Genomic DNA, 22,042 nt, shown 5'->3' with positions numbered 1-22,042 from the left:
CCCACCAGGCTCCCCTGTCCATGGGATTTGCCAAGCAAGAATACTGGAGTGGGTTGCCATTTCCTTCTCCAGGGGATCCCCCAGACCCAGGGATCGAACCCCTGTCTCCTGCATCCACAGGAGTGTTCTTTACCACTGAGCCATCAGGGAAGTCCTCAACTCAGTTTAGGTGTGCTCATATGTTCGTTATCTCATTTACTGCAACAGAAGTTTTATAAGGTGGGTATTATTCTTCCCTTGCTATAGTCAAGGAAGCTAAGATTTATTCATGTTCATTAGTACTAGTATATGGGTAAAAGTACAATAATTTGAAACCAGATCTCTTAACTTCAAATTTGGTGGGATGCATAGACAGCAGAAATAACATGGACTTGAGAATCACACCTTTATTTGGTATGATATAGTTTTATTTCTTTTTTCTTCCCATTTATTTTTTATTAGTTGGAGGCCAATTACTTTACAATATTGTAGTGGTTTTTGTCATACATTGACATGAATCAGCCATGGATTTACATGTATTCCCAATCCCGATCCCTCCTCCCACCTCCCTCTCTACCCGATCCCTCTGGGTCTTCCCAGTGAACCAGGCCCGAGCACTTGGCTCATGCATCGGTGATCTGTTTCACCCTAGATAATATATATGTTTCGATGCTGTTCTCTCGAAACATCCCACCCTTACCTTCTCCCACAGAGTCCAAAAGTCTGTTCTGTACATCTGTGTCTCTTTTTCTGTTTTGCATATAGGGTTATCATTACCATCTTTCTAAATTCCATATATATGTGTTAGTATGCTGTAATGTTCTTTATCTTTCTGGCTTACTTCACTCTGTATAATGGGCTCCAGTTTCATCCATCTCATTAGAACTGATTCAAATTAATTCTTTTTAATGGCTGAGTAATATTCCATGGTGTATATGTACCACAGCTTCCTTATCCATTCATCTGCTGATGGGCATCTAGGTTGTTTCCATGTCCTGGCTATTATAAACAGTGCTGCGATGAACATTGGGGTGCACGTGTCTCTTTCAGATCTGGTTTCCTCGGTCACACCTTTATTTGAATCCTGACTCTATCTTACCAGCTATGTGACTTGCAGAAGATTAGCTTGTCTGAGTCTCAATTTTCTCATCTGAGAAAATGTGATAAAAATATTTATCTCCTAAAGGATTAAATTGTATGTATAAATGGATAAGCCCAGTACATAGCACCCAAGAATTGTTCAATAATTCTTCATTCACTTTCTTCCTCCTTAGTTTCTGATTTTATCTGATATTTATTTGCAACATATATGAGTGAAGTGAAGTGAAAGTCGTTCAGTCATGTCCAACTCTTCGTGACCCCATGGACTTTACAGTCCATGGAATTCTCCAGGCCAGAATACTGGAGTGGTAACCATTCCCTTCTCCAGGGGATTTTCCCAACCCAGGGATCGAACCAAGGTCTCCCGCATTGCAGGCAGATTCTTTACCAGCTGAGCCACCAGGGAAGCCCTTGCAATGTATATATGAATCATTAAATTACTAATTGTTATCTAATGATATCTAAATTTATAAATTTATGTTTTCTCACATTAAAAATTATATACATTTTCATACATTAATCTCTTTCTGAATAGTATAAAAGCACATTTTACTAATTAAAGGCACAAAATTTTGAAGAGAAATTATGAACAAGGTTTGGAAACTCATGTACATATTTATTTAACACCATTTCATATCTTTAAGAAGGCTTTTGGAAACTTATTTAGAAAGCTGAAAAGTCTTTGAATACCAAGTGGTTTAACAGGAATTTTTTAATGAGTTAAGTGTAAAGGAATCAAAAACATATGAATTCTATTTTCTGTAAATAACACATGGTTTTGAAAACTGAAAATGTACTTGGAAAAAAATGTCTCCTGTGCACAATTAAATTAAAACTCTGAAAGATAATGTTCCTCCAAATGAGGCAAGCTCCATTAAAATACTAGCATATTACCATTTGAAGTTCTCTCTGTCTAGAAAGAAAATACTGACCACAGCATATCTTACATGTTTGATTTTGTGGAGATAAAATCACTTTAGAGTGGCGTCCAAGGCTACATCTGATGAGATTAATTTTTATTTTCATAACAGGTAGAATTAATCATTTTCTTCTGGTGAAAGAGAGAAAATAATTGTTTTCATTGGCATAAATAGTTCATATGGGAGCAACTCTAAGATCTTGGACAAGAGAATAGCAGGGGTGGGAGTGAGTGAAATATTCTTGGTGAAATGTAGTACCACAATTCCCCAAGTATAATAATTTATTTTGTCAGAAAGGCAGGAAAACTAACCAGCTAAATTTTCATCAGAATATTAAAACCTTTTACTAACACATACCAAGTAATAAAACTGTCTCCAAATATTTCAGCTACTTTGTGCCTGTAACTTCTTGTCTGTCTCTCTTTTCTAAGAAGGAAATAGCTACTACATTTGGGATCTAAATGAGGTAATCATAATTTTAACATTACCATCCTGGTTGAAACCATCCAGTTTATTCTTTTGGTATTCAGAAAAGTTTCTACTCATTTGAAGTAGTGGACATTGCCTTTATTGTAAGTTTCAGTTTTCCTCTCCCCTAAGATGGTGAAACTGACTACATTTTGATGGTTATATAATTAAAAAAAAAAAAGCAGATAAAATCACTTTAGAATAAAGCATATGTTTGTGCAAGTAAGTAGGCACTAATATATGACCAAATGGACACTAGTTAAAAGTACAGAAGCCTTGAAAGAAGGACAGACATAGAGATCAATAAAACAGAATTCAGAGTTTAAGATAAACCCTCACATTTATGGTCAATTGATTTTCAACAAGTGTGCCAAGACAATTCAATGAGAAAGGAAGTCTTTTAAAAAAAAAAGATGTTGGGACAACTAGGTATCCACATGCAAAAAAATATAGGTGGACCCATACCTTATAACATGTACAAAATTTAACTCAGAATAGATCAAAAAGATAAATGGATGAAGATCAGCTTGAAAATCAAAGCCTAATTGCCCTTAGTCATCCAAGAATTCTGATGGAGATGTACAATGAGATTCAACTTCTTTTCATGCCTGCTCACACAATATCCATTTTTTAGTCCATGGATCAAAGAGTAATTTCAACTTTTGAATCTTGTTCTTTAAAAAATACATTTTGTATTTACAAAAATACACTAGCAAAAAGATCACAACCTACTAAAGCCTCAGATGCTTGTTAGCATTTTTTAACAATAAAGTAGTTTTTAACTAAGGTATGTACATTGTTTTTTTAGATATAATACTATTATACACTTACAGTGTAAAGACAACTTTTTTTATTGAAGTAGAGTTGATTTCTTTACTGTCTGAGCCACCAGCTTCCCGGGTAGCTCAGCTGGTAAAGAATCTGCCTGCAATGCAGGAGACACTGGTTTGATTCGTGGGTCGGGAAGTTCCCCTGGAGGAGGGCATGGCAACCCAGTCCAGTATTCTTGCCTGGAGAATCGCTATGGACAGAGGGGCCTGGTGGGCTATAGTCCATGGGGTCGCAAAGAGTTGGACATGACTGAGCAACTAAGCGCAGCACAGCGTAGTTGGTTTACAGTCTTGTGTTAGTTCCTGGTCTAAAGCAAGGAGATTCGTTATACAAATATACACATATTCTTTTTCATATTGTTTGCATTATGTTTCATTACAGGGTATTAAATATAGTTCCCTGTGCTATACAGTAGGACCTTGTTGCTTATCTTATATGTAGTAGTTTGTATCTGCTAATGCCAGACTCTTAATTTATACTTTTACTTGCATTGAAAGTGAAAGTGTTAGTCGTTCGATCGTGTCTGATTCTTTGTAATCATATGGACTGTAGCCGGCCAGGCTCCTCTGTCCATGGGATTCTCCAGGCAAGAATACTGGAGTGGGTTGCCATTTCCTTCTTCATTTACTTGCACTAGGAAACCAAAAGAGCTCACGTGACTGGCCTTATTGCAATATTTGCTTTATTGCAGTGTTCTGGACCCAAATCTGCAATATCTCCAAAGTATGCCTGTATATTCATAAACTGTAATATTATTTGGCAATAAAAAGAAATGAAGTACTGATACATGCTACAACATGGACGAACCTTGAAAAGAAGGTCTGTCTCTGTGTATTGATCCCTCAATCTCTGCCACAGGCAGCATTTCCAGTAGGGATAGAACAGCTCCAGCTCCTGCCATATGGTATCACTGTGGATCCAGCTTCTTCTGCTGATCATGACCTTTCCTCCTTTTGTCCTGCCAGCCTAGAAAAGGCAGCAGCTCCCCACAGTTGTTAATCTCTGGGTTACCCCACCTTCTGTTTGGGCTAATCACTTCTTACATCACTTGTGTAACCAATTCCCTGCATTAAACCCCTCTGTTTTAAATGATTTTCTGCCTGGGTGAGCCTGGACTGATGCAGAGGGAGGTGGTGATTAGCGAGAAGTGTTGGAATGAGGGCATATTTTGAGGCAGAAATGACAGGATTGAGGAGGGATTGGATATGGGGTATGAGAGAAGAGCTTAAAAATCAAAACAGAACATTTCCTGGCAATCCTCCCAATAAGGTGCTTCTCAGTCTTAGAAAAACTACACCATCATATACCCAATCTCAAAGCAAATCTAAGTCTCAGCCTTTATTCATTGGATTCTTCCTCCAAGTCATCATAAAGTTTTATTCCAGCTTTTGTGACATGTGGGGACTTACCTGGAATTATAAATGTCTATGGGCAAACCTCATCATACCTAATAAAAAACCTTAGAGTAGAAATAGAGCCAAATTCAGGCATCATTGCTAATTTCAGAAATTTCAGTGAACTTCACTAATACTGTGCTTTGAGAAAGAAACCAGATTCTGTAGCTAGATTAGACAACCTGTTCCCTGGACTATGGCCAAGACAGTTTCAGGGAGAGTAGGGAAGTACAGCAACCCAGGTTTTGCTACATCACAAAATGCCATTGCTGAAACCAGAGCATTTTCAGATAGGCTGAAACATGGGGGCTAAGCCATGCTTGAGAGATCCTAGGAAAGTGTAAATTGATCACCAATTACAAGGACTGAGGCCAGAAAGCTTCTATTTCCTTTTATTTGAGACTACTGAGAATGACAGTCCCTTGGATTGCAAGGAGATCCAACCAATCCATCCTAAAGGAGATCAGTCCTGGGTGTTCATTGGAAGGACTGATGCTGAAGTTGAAACTCCAATACTTTGGCCACCTGATGTGAAGAGCTGACTCATTTGAAAAGACCCTGATGCTGGGAAAGATTGAGGGCGGGAGGAGAAGGGGATGACAGAGGATGAGGTGGTTGGATGGCATCACCAACTCGATGGACATGGGTTTGGGTGGACTCCGGGAGTTGGTGATGGACAGGGAGGCCTGGCGTGCTATGGTTCATGGGATCACAAAGAGTTGGACACGACTGAGCAACTGAACTGAATTGAACTGAGAATGAAGACAATCTCTGGGAAGGACAAAGACTTCTCTATTTATTAGCTGTGTGACCTAGGATAATGTTCTTAACTTCTCTGAGCTTCAGTTTGCTAATCTGTCAAAAACAGGGAAAGCATTACCTACCTTGCAAGACTGTTGTATTAAATCATGGCATAGGCCTTAGAACATAGCACAAAGTATGCATTCATATTTCTTTTCTTCTCTTCCCTTTCACTTCTCCCATGTGAGTAACATTGTAGAGTAGATTAACTATAACTATCTGTAACTTTAGTATACTCTCAGTTAATAACTGTTAATCTTTAATAAGGAGTGTCAGGAAAAACTAGACAGCCACATGCAAAAGAATGAATCTGAACCACTGTCTTACATGACACACAAAAATTAACTCAAGCATATTAAAGACTTGACTATAAGAACGAAAACATGAAATTCCTAGAAGAAAACAGAAATATCCTTGATATTGGCAGGATTTGGGGGGTTTGACAGAAAAGCAAAGGCAAAAAAATAAAAAATAAACCAGTGGGACTACATCAAACTAAAAATTTTCCGCACAACAAAGGAAACCATCAACAAAATGAAAAGGTAACCGACGAAGCAGAAATATTTGCAAATGTATATGTCTAACAAGGGGTTAATCAAAGGTATATAAAGAGCTTATATAATTTGATAGCAGAAAAATAATCTGATTTTAAAATGGGCAAAAGATCTGAAAAGACACTTTCCCAAAGAAGATATACGGATGGCACAGATACATGAAAAGATGCTCAACATCACTAATTATCAGGTAAATGAAAATGTCATAATGATATCCTCTCACACCTGTTAGAGTGGCTGTGATCAAAAAGATAAGAAATAACAAGTGTTAGAGAGGGTGTAGAGAAAAGGGAACCCTTCTGCACTGTTGGTGGGACTGTAAATTGGTACAGCCACTATGGAAAACTGTACTGAGGTTCCTCAAAAATTTAAAAATAGAACTACCATTGATCAGAATATTCCACTTCTGGGTATTTATCTGAAGAAAATAAAAAAGCTAATTCGAAAAGATCTAGCATGCCCATATTCATTGCAGCATTGTTGACAACAGCAGGACATGTAAGCAACCTAAGTGTACGGCAACAGATGAATAAATAAAAAACGTGGTATATATTTATACATTATTTGGAATACCTGTCAGCCATAAAATAAAAAAGGAGAAAATCCTGCCATTTGCAACAATATGGATGGATCTTGAGGAACTTGCTAAGTGAAATGAGTCAGACAGAGAACAGTAAATACTCTATGATCTCACTGATATGTGAAATCAAAAAGCAAAACGAAAACAGCACAAACAAAAAAATGAGTCCATGGATATAGAGACTAGGTTGGTAGCTGCCTGAGGTAGGAGGTGGGAGAAATGGGTAAAGGAGGAAGGTACAAATTTCCAGTTATAAAATGAGTAAGTTATGGGAATGTAATATACTGCATTATGATTATAGTTAATGGTGCTGTATTGCATATTTGAAAGTAACTAGGATAGTGGACTGATGCCGAAGCTGAAACTTCAATACTTTGGCCACCTCATGCGAAGAGTTGACTCATTGGAAATGACCCTGCTGCTGGGAGGGATTGGGGGCATGAGGAGAAGGGGATGACAGAGGATGAGATGGCTGGATGGCATCACCGACTCAATGGACATGAGTTTGAGTGAACTCCGGGAGTTGGTGATGGACAGGGAGGCCTGGCGTGCTGCGATTCATGGGGTCGCAAAGAGTCGGACACAACTAAGCGACTGAACTGGACTGAACTGAACTGAGGAGAGTGGATCTTGAAATTCTCATCACAAGAAAAAAAAATCAGTAATTATGTATGATGACAAATATTAACTGGACTTATTGTAGTGATCACTGTGCAGCATATACAAGTATCAAATCATTATGTTGTATATCTGAAGTTAACAAAATAGTATATCAATTATATAATAACAATTAAAAATTTTGAGTATACAGTTCAATGATCTTTAGTATATTCGACAGAGCAGTGCAACCACCATCACAGTAAATTTTAAAACATGTTCATTGCTCCCAAAAGAAACCTTGTTTCCTTTAGCAGTCACTCTCACCCTGCTCCCCACTATTTAACCTTGAGTAATACCCTACCTTCTGTCTCTGTGGATTTACCTATTCTGACATTCTATATAAACGGAAGCATACAGTATGTGGTCACTTGTGACTGGCTTCTTTCACTGAACATAATGCTTTCAAGGTTCTTGCAAGTTGTAGTATGCATCAGTATTTCATTTCTTTTTATTGCCAAATGGCATTTCATTGTGTGGCTATTCCACATTTTATTTGTCTATTCCATCAGTTTGATACACGTTTGAGTTTTTTCCATTTTTTGCCTATTATCATTGCTCTTTTTCTTGAAATTAGTATTAAAATGGAATGATTAAAGATAGACAAGAAGAAAAAAAGAATTGAATTCTGGAAAATTTCTCAATTAGGTAAATGATGACTGAATAAAAGAGTTCTCAAACACAATATTCAGTATGGGCATGACTTCTATTAAATAATCATTTCCAAAGCCACCACTATTAATGAAATGCTTTTCGAAATATCTTCTTATGGCAAGTATTTTTGTCTAAGTGCTTCTGTTTATGGGATAAGAAATTGAAATGGCTGTCTTGGCAGTATAACCACAGTTGTTTAAGCCAAGGGATTAAGAGTACTTTTGAGAAGTAACAATGTGTTCTCTGTGGCTATGGAAATGATGGTAAATTTATACATAATATATGGATGATCCTATTATACCCTTATGAGAATGTCAATCAAAGCCACATTTCTGTCAGGAGATAGTTTCCAATTCACAAAATGTATTTTTACATTAGAATCCTTGCTGGGCTTAGATCATATTGAATGTCCACATCTCCCTGTCAACATGTTTTTAAAACTCATTTCTAAAAATGAAAGGATTGGTAATTCTGACTTAGAGCAACAACCCTCCACACCAGCCATGGTACAGGAAAGTTTAAATCTAATCCTAATATCACTCTGTATATAACATAAGTGCAGTTGATATTTCAAAATCCTAAGGTGTTATTCTTCTTGACTGAATTTAAACTTGTGGAGTATGGCCAGTACTTTATAAGATATAAAAAGAACAGCAGCTAAGCCTGAATAGAGCAGAGGTATGCTCCAGAAAGAACAATGAAGTCAACGGACTTACGGAGAATGCAAGCCTTAAAAATTTCATAAAGTCAGGAAGGAAAGCAAGAATTTGCTTATAGACATTTAAAAAGATTTTGCCTTCTCACCAGAAAGTGCTCATATACTAAACTTTAGATTTGGTTCACATACAGATATATTTATATAATTTTAACTATTAATAAAATATGAGTAACAAACAACTTGACTTGCATTCTTTTTACACAAGTCCAGCAAGATCAAATTGTTAAGTGGCAATGTTTATCTTGGTGTTCCAATGTTTATCTTGGGTGTTCCTTAATGTCCATTTCCTCTGTTTCCTTTACCAGGTTTCCTTCCTCTAAAAACAATATTTTTAAAAATGTAATTTACACGAAGATGTTAATGAAAACTTACTTATTTTCAAAGAAATATAGGCATTTAAAAAGAGGCCATAATAACACAAAGGAATAAATTGTTATAAATAAAATTTCAGGACTTCCCTGGTGGCTCAGACAATAAAGAATCTGCTTGCGATGCAGAAGACGCAGGTTCGATCCCTGGGTTGGGAAGATCCTCTGGAGAAGGGAATGGCTACCCACTCCAGTATTTTTGCCTGGAGAATTCCATGGACAGAGGAACCTGGCAGGCAATAGTCCATGGGGTTGCAAAAAGTTGGAGATGACTGAGCGATTAAGCACATGCGATGAAATTTCACAGTGTATATAGACCAAAGGTGTATTTCAGAGCCTTCCTGAATCTAAGCTATTTTTTCCATAGTAAAGCAGCCCTGTAGTAGACCCACAGACATAAAAAACTGACTTGCAAAACTGCATGATGAGTGTCTTTAGCTGAAGGAACTGGAGTTCTTAGATCACAATCTCAGTATCAAGTAAGAACAGCTGTTTTCCTTCAAATCTGAAAATTATGGGAATGATTGGGTGATAGAAAAGATATCGATTGTCCTGATCATAGAATCAAAAGACATAACGATGTTGCATATAACATACACAAGTAGAAATTATCAACTTCAAATCTCCTTCTGTGAGTGGTGCTTCCTGTTTTGCCTTCTCAACATAATGCTCTCAACTGAAAATGTGAGCTGGGTTTCCTTGCTTCAAAAATTCATAAGAATACCTGAAACTGTTATTTAACTTTGAAGTTCACAAACTCAGTAAGCATTTACTTCAGAATGATTGATCCTAAACTATGGAAGAATTGGATACAGATTTTCAGTTTGAAAACAGTGGAATAAAGTTGTCATTTCCTCTTTCTCCCCTAGGAAATCACACTGAGGAAGAATGAGAGAGAAATACAAGCTAGGATGCATATGAAATCCTAAGCCACAAATAGACTGAGGGATACCAAACAGTGAAGATCAAACAGGATGTGGGAGGAAGCAGAAGGGGATGCTTGTGAATGCAAATCCCTGAGAGACCTGGCACTAGCCCAAGATGAGGAGCATGACCAAGATGAAGAACCAAAATCCTCATGTGTCCTAACTGGGACAAGGTGTGTGGAATAGTGACAGAAGCGTCCATGTACTAGTTTGATTCTGAGAAGTGGAGCCAACAGGACTCAACAAGGACTAGTAGGATGAGCCATATTTTAAGAAACAGTCTATTGGTGAGGCAGCAGATTAGAAAAAATTCTGAATGCTATGAGTCTTACAAGCTGTCTATTTCTTTGGCCAGGGACAGGTAACAGTTAAATGGACTCTCACACTTAACTATGGGCTTTACAGAGAATGCTGGAAGCCTTGGACACAATTTTAGCCTCCCTAACATATGAAACATTTGCAAATAGCTGGTCAAGGAAAATCCCACTTAATCCACATGAGAAATCAAAAATAAACATTCTAGAATCTATAAAAAGTATTACAAGAAAAGAGAAAAGGAACAAGAAAACAAATGCCAATGAATACTGATCAAGGGAGTATTTTCATGAAACAGATGAAAAATTTGATCAAATATTTTCCGTGGACTTAAACAGTTAATAAAGCAATTAATCTGTAAAACAAGAATCCAGACATACATACAATATATTCAAAAGCCTTAAAAGGAAGAGAAATAAAATCAATTATGTCTAAACCTGGTTCTTTGAAAAGATAAGTAATAATTCCCTAGCCAGGCTAATGAAGAGAAAGAGAGGGCACAAATAACTAATTTCAGAAATAAAAGAGGGGACATTACTACAGATTCCACAGACATCAAAAAGACAATAAAAGAAATGTGATAGTATTATGAAATCTATTTAAGTTTTTGAGTTTTTTTTTTTACAATCACTTTTTATTGCTATTATAAACCTCTGCCTCTCCATTGGCCTTCTTCAGTTCTGTGGAGTTTTCCTTTTTTTAAATTCCTTTTTCTTTTCTTTTTTTAATTTAAATTTAAAAATTTTTTTAACTTATTATTTTTTCTACATTTATTCCTTTGTTTGCTTTTCCTACTGTCCTTTCTCTCTTGCAGTTAATCTTTAATATATGTAAATCTTCTTTATCTACCTCTATTTAACTTTGTATTTCTATTCTTTCTTTTCTTTCTGTTTCTCACCATATTTGTTAGTTTTGTTTTCATTGCTTTATTCCCCAGTTGACACCTTGCTTTAGTTTTGTTTTCCAGTTTGTGCTTTAGTTAGTTTTGTTCTTAACTGGTAGATATCATTTTTGGTTTCCTTTGTTAGCCAGGTCAATCTATCATACTTTATTTTTATTGGACTGTTTTGATTTTGCTTATGGGTATATATGTATATGTGCATATTCCATTATTTTAATTATTATTTTCCTGATTTTCTAATTGCCATTTGTCTGGGGTTCATCTTTGGTTTCTTGTTTTTGCATATTTATTTTAATCCCATTTAATGCCATAACAAACCACCTGTGGAATCTCCATTCCTGGCCAGAGATCAAGCCTGAGCCTTTGGAGTGGGAGTGCTGACTCCAAGACACTAGACTACCAGAGAACTCCTAACCCTAGAGAGATCAAATAGTGAGAACTCCCACAAAGGCAACCACTTGTGTACATGACCCAGCATCACCCAACCGCCAGTAGCACCCTGTACAGGACGCCTCATCCAAACAACAAACAAGACAAAATACAAACCCAATCATCAGCAGACAGGAGTACCACCTCACTAAGCCCTGCCCATCAGAGAGGAAAAAAAAAATTCACCTCCTGCCACCAGAACGAAAGCATAAATCTCACCCAACATGAAGCTTACACAAACCACTGGTCCAAACTTACAGGGGCAGAAACCAAAAGGAAGAAAGAATTCAACCTTGAAGCCAGGGAAAAGGAGACCTTAAACACAGTAAGTTAATAAAAATAATGAAAACGCAGAGAAATACTACACAAATGAAGGAACAAACTAGAAACACACAAGTCCAAATAAATGAAGACGAAATAGGCAAACTACCTGAAAAAGAATTCAAAATAATGATAGTAAAGATGATTTTAAAAAACCTTGAAAATAGAATGGAGAAAATGCAAGAATCAATTAACAAAGACCTAGAAGAATTAAAAATAAGCGTACAGAGACAAACAACACAATTACTGAAATTAAAAATACTCTAGAAGAAATCAATAGCAGAATATCTGAAGAAGAACAGATCAGTGAGCTGGAAGATAACATGGTGAAAATAACTGCTGAAGAGAAGAATAAAGTAAAAAGAATGAAAAGAACTGAGGACAGTCTCAGAGACCTCTGGGACAATATTAAATGTACCAACATAGAAATTATAGGAGCCCCAGAAGAACAAGAGAAAAAGAAAGGGTATGAGGAAATTTTTGAAGAGATTATAGTTGAAAATTTCCCAACATAGAAAAGGAAATAGCAAATCAAGTCCAAGAGATGCAGAGCCCCATACAGGATAAACCCAAGGAGAAACACACCAAGACACATACCAATCAAACTAACAAAGATTAAACACAAAGAAAGAATATTAAAAGCATCAAGGGAAAAGCAACAAGTAACATACAAGGGAAACCCCATACGTTTAACAGCTGATCTTGCAGCAGAAATTCTGCAGGCCAGAGGGGATGGCAGAATATACTTAAAGTACTGAAAGGGAAAAATCTACAACCAAGATTACTCTACCTGGCAAAGATCTCATTTAAAATTGATGGAGAAATCAAAAGCATTAAGATAAACAAAAGTTAAGAAAACTCAGTACCACCAAACCAGCTTTACAACAAATGTTAAAGGGGTTTATATAGTCAGGAAACACAAGAGAAGAAAAATATCTACAAAAACAAATCCCAAACAATTAAGAAAATGGCAATAAGAATATATATCAATAATTACTTTACTTGTAAATGGATTAAATGCTCCAACCTAAAGACACAGACTGACTGAATGGATATAAAAACAAGATGCATATATTTGCTGCCTACAAGAAACCCACTTCAGACCTAAAGACATATAGACTGAAAGTGAGAGGATGGAAAAATATATTTCATACAAATGGAAAGCAAAAGAAAGCAGGAGTAGCAATCCCATTATAAGACAAAATAGACCTTAAAGAATATTACAAGAGATAAGGAAGGACACTACATAATGATCAAGGGATCAATCCAAGAAGAAGACATAACTACTGTAAATATCTATGCACCCAACATAGAAGCACCTCAATACATATGATAAGCACTAAAACACATAAAAGGAGAAATTGACAGTAACACACTAATAGTAGGAGACTTTAACACCCCACTCACACCAACGGACAGATCATCAAAACATAAAATTAATAAAGAAACACAAGTCGTAAGTGATATATTATATGAGATGGATATCATTGATAAGTTCAGGACTTCCATCCAAATGCAGAAGAATACACCTTCTCAAGTGCACATGGAACATTCTCCAAGATAGGCCACATCTTTGGTCACAAATCAAACCTCAATAAATTTAAGAAACTTGAAATTGTATCAAGCATCTTTTCTGACCACAAGGCTAAGAAGCTAGACATCAATTACAAGAAAAAAATGTAAAAAACACAAACACATGGAGAATAAACAATACATTTCTAAATAATGAACTGGTTGCAGGAGAAATCAAAAGGAAAATAAAAAAATTCTTGGAAACAAATGACAATGAAAATGCTACAACTCAAAACCTATGGATGCAGCAAAAGCAGTTCTAAGAAGGAAGATCATAGCAATACAATCTTATCTCAAGAAACAAGAAAAACATCAAATAGACAACCTAACTTTACACCTAAAACAACTGGAAAAAGAAAAATGAAAAAAAAAAAACAAAACACCAAAATTAGCAGAAGGAAAGAAATCATAAAGATCAGGGCAGAAATAAATGAAAAAGAAATGAAAGAAACAATAGTAAAGATTAATAAAACTAAAAGCTAGTTCTTTGAGAAAATAAACAAAATTGACAAAGTTTTAGTATAAAACTCATCAAGAAAAAAAGAATCAAATCGAAATTAGATCAAAATTAGAAATCAAAAAGGAGAGGTTACAACAGACAATGAAGAAATACAAAGAATTATAAGAGACTATTATGAACAACTATATGTCAATAAAATGGATAACCTGGAAGAAATGGACAGGTTCTTAGGAAAGTTCAATCTTCCAAGACTGAACCAGGAAGAAATAGAAATTATGAACAACCAATTACAAGCACTGAAATTGAAGCTGTGATCAAAAATCTCCCAAAAAACAAAAGCCCAGGACCAGATGGCTTCATAAGAGAATTCTATCAAACATTTAGAGAAGTGCTAATGCCTATCCTTCTATAACTCAAAAAATTGCAGAGGAAGGAACCCTTCCAAACTCATTCTATGAGGCCACCATCACCCTGATACCAAAACCAGACAAAGACAGCACAAAAAAAGAAAACTAAAGGCCAATATCACTGATGAACACAGATGCAAAAATCCTCAACAAAATTTTAGCAAATAGAATTCAGCAACACATCAAAAAGCTCATACACCATGATCAAGTCAGGTTTATTCCAGGGATGCAAGGATTCTTCAATATACACAAATCAATCAGTGTGATACACCATATTAAAAAATTGAAAGATAAAAATCATATGATAACCTCAATAGATGCAGAAAAAGGCTTTGACAAAATTCAGCACCCATTTATGATTAAAACTTCAAAAAGTGGGCATAGAAGGAACTTACCTCAACATAGTAAAAGCCATATATGATAAGCCTACAGCAAACATTATTCTCAATGGTGAAAAACTGAAAGCATTCCCACAAAGATCAGGAACAAGACAAGGGTGTCCACTTTCACCACTATTACTCAACATAGTTCTGGAAGTCCTAGCTAAAGCAATCAGAGAAGAAAAAGAAACAAAAGGATCCAGATCAGAAAAGAAGTAAAGCTCTCACTGTCTGCAGATGACATAGAAAACCCTAAAGATAGTATCAGAAAATCACTAATCAGTGAGTTTACCAAAGTTTCAGGATACAAAATCAATACACAGAAATCACTTGCATTTCTATATATTAACAATGAAAAATCAGAAAGAGAAATTAAAGAATCAATCCCATTCACAACTGCAACAAAAAGAATTAAATATCTAGGAATAAACTTACCTAAGGAGACAAAAGAACTATACACAGAAAATTATAAGACACTAATGAAAGAAATCAAAGATGACATGAACAGATGGAGAGATATTCCATGTTCCTGGGTAGGAAGAATCAATATTGTGAAAATGACCATACAACCAAATGCAATCTACAGATTCAGTGTGACCTCTGTCAAATTACCAATGGCATTTTCCACAAAACTAAAACAAAAAATTTAACAATTCATATGGAAACACAAAAGACCCCAAATAGACAAAGCAGTCCTGAGAAAGAAGAATGGAGCTGGAGGAATCAATCTTCCAGACTTCAGATTATACTACAAAGCTTCAGTCATCAAGACAGTATGATACTGGCACAAAAACAGAAATATAGACCAATGGAACAAGATAGAAAGCCCAGAAATAAACCCATGCACCTATGGGTACCTTATTTTTGACAAAGGAGGCAATAATATACAATGAGGCAAAGACACCTTCTTCAATAAATGGTGCTGGGAAAACTGGACAGCTACATGTAAAAGAATGAAATTAGAACACTTCCTAACACCATATACAAAGATAAACTCAAAATGGATTAAAGACCTAAATGTAAGACCAGAAATTATAAAACTCAGAGGAAAACAGGCAGAACACTCGATGGCATAAATCAAAGCAAGATCCTCTATGACCCACCTCCTAGAGTAATGGAAATAAAAACAAAGGCAAACAAGTAGGACCTAATTAAATTTAACAGCTTTTGCACAGTAAAATAAACTATAAACAGGGTGAAAAGACAACTCTCAGAATGGGAAACAATAATAGCAAATGAAACAACAGACAAAGGATTAATTTCCAAAATATAAAAGCAGCTCATACAACTTAATACCAGAAAAACAAACAACCCAATCAAAAAGTTGGAAAAAGACCTAAACAGACATTTCTCCAAAGAAGACATACAGATGGCTAACAAACACATGAAAAGTTGCTCAACTTTGCTCATTATTAGAGAAATGTAAATCAAAACTACAATGAGATACCACCTCATATTGGTCAGAATGGCCATCATCAAAAAGTCTACAAACAATAAATGCTGGAGAGGGTGTGGAGAAAAGGGAACCCTCTTGCACTGTCGGTGGGAATATAAATTGATACAGCCACTATGGAAGACAGTATGGAGATTCCTTAAAAAACTAGGAATAAAACCACCATGTGACCCAGCAATCCCACTCCTAGGCATATACCCTGAGGAAACCAAAATTGAAAAAGACACATATACCCCAGTGTTCATTGCAGCACTATTTACAATAGCTAGAACATGGAAGCAACCTAGATGTCCATCGACAGATGAATGGACAAAGAAGTTGTGGTACATATACACAATGGAATATTACTCAGCCATAAAAAGGAATACAACTGAGTCAGTTCTGATGAGGTGGATGAACCTAGAGCCTATTATGCAGAGTGAAGTAAGTCAGAAAGAGATAAATATTGTATACTAATGCATATATACGGAATCTAGAAAGATGGTACTGCAGAATTTATCTGCAGGGCAGCAATGGAGAAACAGACATAGAGAACAGACTTATAGACACAAGAGAGAAGGGAGGAGAGGGTAACATGGAAACATACATTATCATATGTAAAACAGACAGCCAATGAGAACTTGCTGTATGTCTCAGGGAACCCAAACAGGGCTTCTGTGTCAACCTAGAGGGGTGGGATGGGGAGGGAGATGGGAGGGAGGTTCAAGAGGGAGGGGACATATGTATACCTATGACTGATTCATGTTGAGGTTTGACAGAAAACAACAAAATTCTGTAAAGCAATTATCCTTCAATTAAAAAATAAGTAAATTAAAAATAAATAAATAAACCAAAAAAAAGTGAATAATTCTTTGCCCACAAATTTGATAACCTAAATGAAATAGATCAATTTCTTGACAGACAAAAATCTGTAAAAATTCACACAAGAAGAAATATTTCTGAATTGACCTACATTTATGAAAGAATGAATCAGTAATTAGCAATCTTCCAAAACAGAAAGCACCAGGCCCAGATGGGTTAACTGGTGAAACACACCAAACATTTAAGCATGATATTATGCCAATTCTCTACAATCCTTTTTAGACAATAGAAGCAGAAGGACTACTTCCTATCTCATTCTGAGGCCAGCATTACCCTAATTGAAAAAAGACACAGACATTACAATAAAAGAAAACTATAACCCAATAACTCTTATGACTATCAAGTGAAAATCTTCAACAAAATATTAGCAAATAAATGCAACAATTTATAAAAAATATGTATACCATGACCAAGTGGGATTTATCCCAGGTATGTAAAGAAGGTACAGCTTTTGAAAGTTAATTAATCTAACATCATATGAACAGGCTAAAAAACAGAAATCATAGAATCATATCAATAGATGCAGAAAAAACATTTGGCAAAATCCAATACCCATTCATAATAGAAACTCAGGAAGAGAGGAAAGAGAGGAAGGGAACTTCCTCAATATGCTAAAGAATATCTACCAAGAAACCTACAGCTAACATACTTAATGGTAAGAAATGAGGTTTTCCTACTCAGGTCAGGAAGAAGGTAAGGATGTGCCCTCTTACTACCTCTTTTCAACATTATATTGGAAAATCTACTTAATGCAATATGGTAAGAAAAAATTCAAATATACTGATTTCAAAGGAAGAAATAAAACTGTCTTTTTTTGCAGGTGACATGATTGTCCATGAAGAAAATCCAAAAGAAGTGATAAAAAAAAAAAACTTCTGGAACTAAGGAATGACTACAATAAGGTTGTAAGATACAAAATTAATATACAAAAGTCAATTGCTTTCCTATATATTAGCAATGAAAAAGTGGAATTTGAAATTAAAAACACAATACTGTTTACACTAGCACTCCAAAAAGCAAAATATTTAGGTATAAAACTAATAAAATAGGTATAAGATCTACCAGAAGTCAACTATTAAAAACTTTCATGAATAAAAATCAAAGAAAAACTAAATAAATAGAGAAATAATCCATGTTCAACATTGAGGAAGACTGAATACTGTCAAAATATCAGCTCTTCCAAACTTCATCTATGATCCAGTGAAATTCCAATCAAAATCACAGCAAATTAGTTTCTGGATATTGACAAATGGGTCCTAATGTTCATATGGAGAGACAGAAAATTCAGGATAGTCATCACAATATTGAAGAAGAACAAAGTTGGAACACTGAAACTACTAGATTTCAAGAATTACTATAAAGCAACAGCAATCAAGACAGGGTAGTAATGGTGAAAGAATCAACAAGTAGTTCAACAGAACAGAATAAAGAGCCCAGAAGTAAACATACATAGATACAGTCAACTGATCTTTGACAAAGGAACAAAGACAATACAATGGAGAAAAGTAGTCAACACCATTTCAACAAATGGTGTTGGGACCACTGGACTTGCACTTGAAAACCATGAAGCTAGACAAAGATTACCAAACGTTAATTCAAAATGAATCATATACCTAGACATAAAATGTAAAACTATGAAATGGATATAAAAATAGAAGATACTATTTTTACCAAGATACATCTAGGAGCAACCCTAGATAACCTTGGGCAGGATGATCTCTTTTTAGATACAACAAATGCACAATTGATGAAAGAAACAATTGATAAACTAAATTTCATTAAAACTTAAAACTTCTGCTCTATGAAAGACAATATCAAGAGAGTAAGAAGACAAGTCACAGACTAAGTGAAAAATATTTTCAGAAGACATATCTGATAAAGAACTGTTATATAAAATACACAAAAGACTCTTAAACCTCAACAATAAGAAAATAATCTGATTTTAAAATGTGCCAAATACCTTAACAGACACATCACCAAAGAAGATACACAGATGGCAAATATGCATATGAAAAGATTCATCACATCAGATGTCACTGAGGAATGCAAATTAAAACAATGAGATACCACTACAAACCTATTAGAATGGTCAAAATCTAGAACACTGATGACACCAAGTATTGGCAAGAATGTGGAGCAAAAGGAACTCTCATTTATTGCTGATTGGAAAGCAAAATGGGATGACCACTCTGGAAGATAGTTTGACAGTTTCTTATAAAACTAAACATTCAAGCAATTATGTTCCTTGGTATTTACCCAATGAAATGAAAACATATGTCTACACAAAAACCTGCACAAGGATATTTATAGTAGCTGTGCTAATATTGCAAGAACTTTAGAAGAAACCAAGTTGTATCTCAGTAGGTGAACGGTTAAATAAACTGTAGTACATACAGACAAAGGAATATTATTCAGCACTAAGAAGAAATGCGCTATCAAGCCATAAAAGGAAATGGAGGAAACTTAAATGCATATTACTAAGGGAAGGACTGATGCTGAAGCTGAAACTCCAATACTTTGGCCACCTGATGCGAAGAGCTCATTTGAAAAGACTCTGATGCTGGGAAAGATTGAAGGCAAGAGGAGAATAGGAAGACAGAGGATGAGATGGTTGGATGGCATCACCTACTCAACGGACATGAGTTTGAGTAAATCCAGGAGTTGGTGATGGACAGGGATGCTTGGCGTGCTGCAGTCCATGGGGTTGCAAACAGTCGGACATGACTGAGTGACTGAACTGACTGCCTGACTAAAGTGAAGGAAGCAAAGGCTACATATTGTATAATTCCCCTTGGACTGCGAGGAGATCAAACCAGTTAATCCTAAAGGAAATCAGTCCTGAATATTCATTGGAAGGACTGATGCTGAAGCTGAAGCTCCAATACTTTGGCCACCTGATGTGAAGAATTGACTCATTAGAAAAGACCCTGATACTGGGAAAAATTGAAGGCAGGAGGAGAAGGGGATGACAGAAGATGAAATGGTTGGATGGCATCACCCACTTGATACACATGAGTTTGAGTAAACTCTGGGAGATGGTGAAGGACAGGGAAGCCTGGCGTGCTGTAGTCCATGGGTCAAAAAGAGTCAGACACAACTGAGTGACTGAACTGATTGTATCGTTCCAAGTATATGACATTCTGGAAGAAACACCTTGATTTAGTTGTTCAGTCATGTCTGACTCTTCATGACCCCATGGACTGTAGCCTGCCAGGCTCCTCTGTCCATGGTATTCTCCAGGCATGAATATTGGAGTGGCTAACAATCCCTTCTCCAGGGAAACTTCCCCACCCAGAGATCACACCTGGGTCTCCCACATTGCAGGTAGATTCTTTACCATCTCAGCCACCAGGGAAGAGGATGCATAAGCAGAGCACAGATGATTTTTAGGGCAGTAAGAATACTCTGTATGATACCATAATGATGGATACATGTTATTACACAGTTGTCCAAACCCATAGAATGTACAAAATAAAAAGTGAAAGTGAAAGTTGCTCAGTCATGTCCAACTCTTTGCAACCCAAGCCAGAATATTGGAGTGGGTAGCCTTTCCCTTCTCCAGGGGATTTTCCCAACTCAGGAATCAAACTCAGGTCTTCCACAGTTGCAAGTGGAGTCTTTACCAGCTGAGCCACAAGGGAAGCCCAATAACACTGGAGTGAGTAGCCTATCCCTTCTCCAGCAGATCTTCCCAACCCATGAATCAAACCAGGGTTTCCTGCATTGCAGACAGATTCTTTACCAACTGAGCTATCAGGGAAGCCCTGTATAAAATTGAGTGAACCCAAATGTAAACAAGTAATTATGATGTGTCAATGTAGGTTCATCAATTGAAACAATGTACTACTAGTTGGGGATAGTGATAATGGGGAAGGTTATACATGTGCGGGGACAGGGAATATGTGGGAAATCTCTGTGCCTTCCTTTTAGCTTTGTTAGGAACCAAAAACTGCCCTAAAAAAGAAAAAGTCTTTAAAAAAAAAGAAAGGAAGAAATTCTGACATAATCTACAACATGGATGAATCTTGAAGACAGTTAGCTAAGCAAAAAAGTCATTCACAGAAAGAAAAACATTGTATAACTTCACTTACATGAAGTACCTATAATAATCTAATTCATAAAGATGGAAAGTAGAATGGTGGTTGCCAGGGGCTGAGGGAGGGGGTTAGGACTGAGGAGTTAGTAATGAATGAGCACAGAGTTTCTGTTGGGAAAGACAAAAAATTCTGGAGATGAATGATGTTGATGGTTGCACAGTAATGTGAATGTACATAAGGTGGTTAAGGGACTTCCCTGGTGGCCCAGTGGTTAAGAATCTGCCTTGTAGTGCAGGGGACACAGGTTCAATCCCTGGTCAGGGAACTAAGATCCCACATGCTGCACTGCAACATGGGTGGGTGCTGCAACTACTGAGCCCACACACCACAACTAGAGTGCCAGCACACCACAACAAAAGATCCTACATGATGCAGCAAAGATCCTGCCTGTTGCAACTAAGAGCTGAGGAAGCCAAATAAATAAATAAAAATAAATGTACTTTTTAAAAAAAGTGGTTAAAATGGTAAGTATTACATTATGTATATTTTACCACATTATTGTTTTAATTAACAAAGGGCAAAAGGCAGAGATACAAGATTCAGGAAGACAGAGAACAAAATGAATGAAATAGGATTTAGAAGATCTCTAGGAGGAATAGTGGCTTTAAAAATATGATAGAAAACAGATGGAGAAACATACCGTGTTCATGGATTGGAAGAATCAATATTGTCAAAATGGCTATTCTACCCAAAGCAGTCTATAGATTCAATGCAATCCCTATCAAGCTACCAACGGTATTTTTCACAGAACTAGACCAAGGAATTTCACAATTTGTATGGAAATACAAAAAACCTCGAATAGCCAAAATAATCTTGAGAAAGAAGAATGGAACTGGAGGAATCAACCTGCCTGACTTCAGACTCTACTACAAAGCCACAGTCATCAAGACAGTAT

Source organism: Cervus canadensis, chromosome 6 (assembly GCF_019320065.1).
Source record: "Cervus canadensis isolate Bull #8, Minnesota chromosome 6, ASM1932006v1, whole genome shotgun sequence".
Lineage (NCBI taxonomy): Eukaryota > Metazoa > Chordata > Mammalia > Artiodactyla > Cervidae > Cervus > Cervus canadensis.
The sequence above is the reverse complement of the archived record's forward strand: the minus strand, read 5'-3'. Positions refer to the sequence as shown.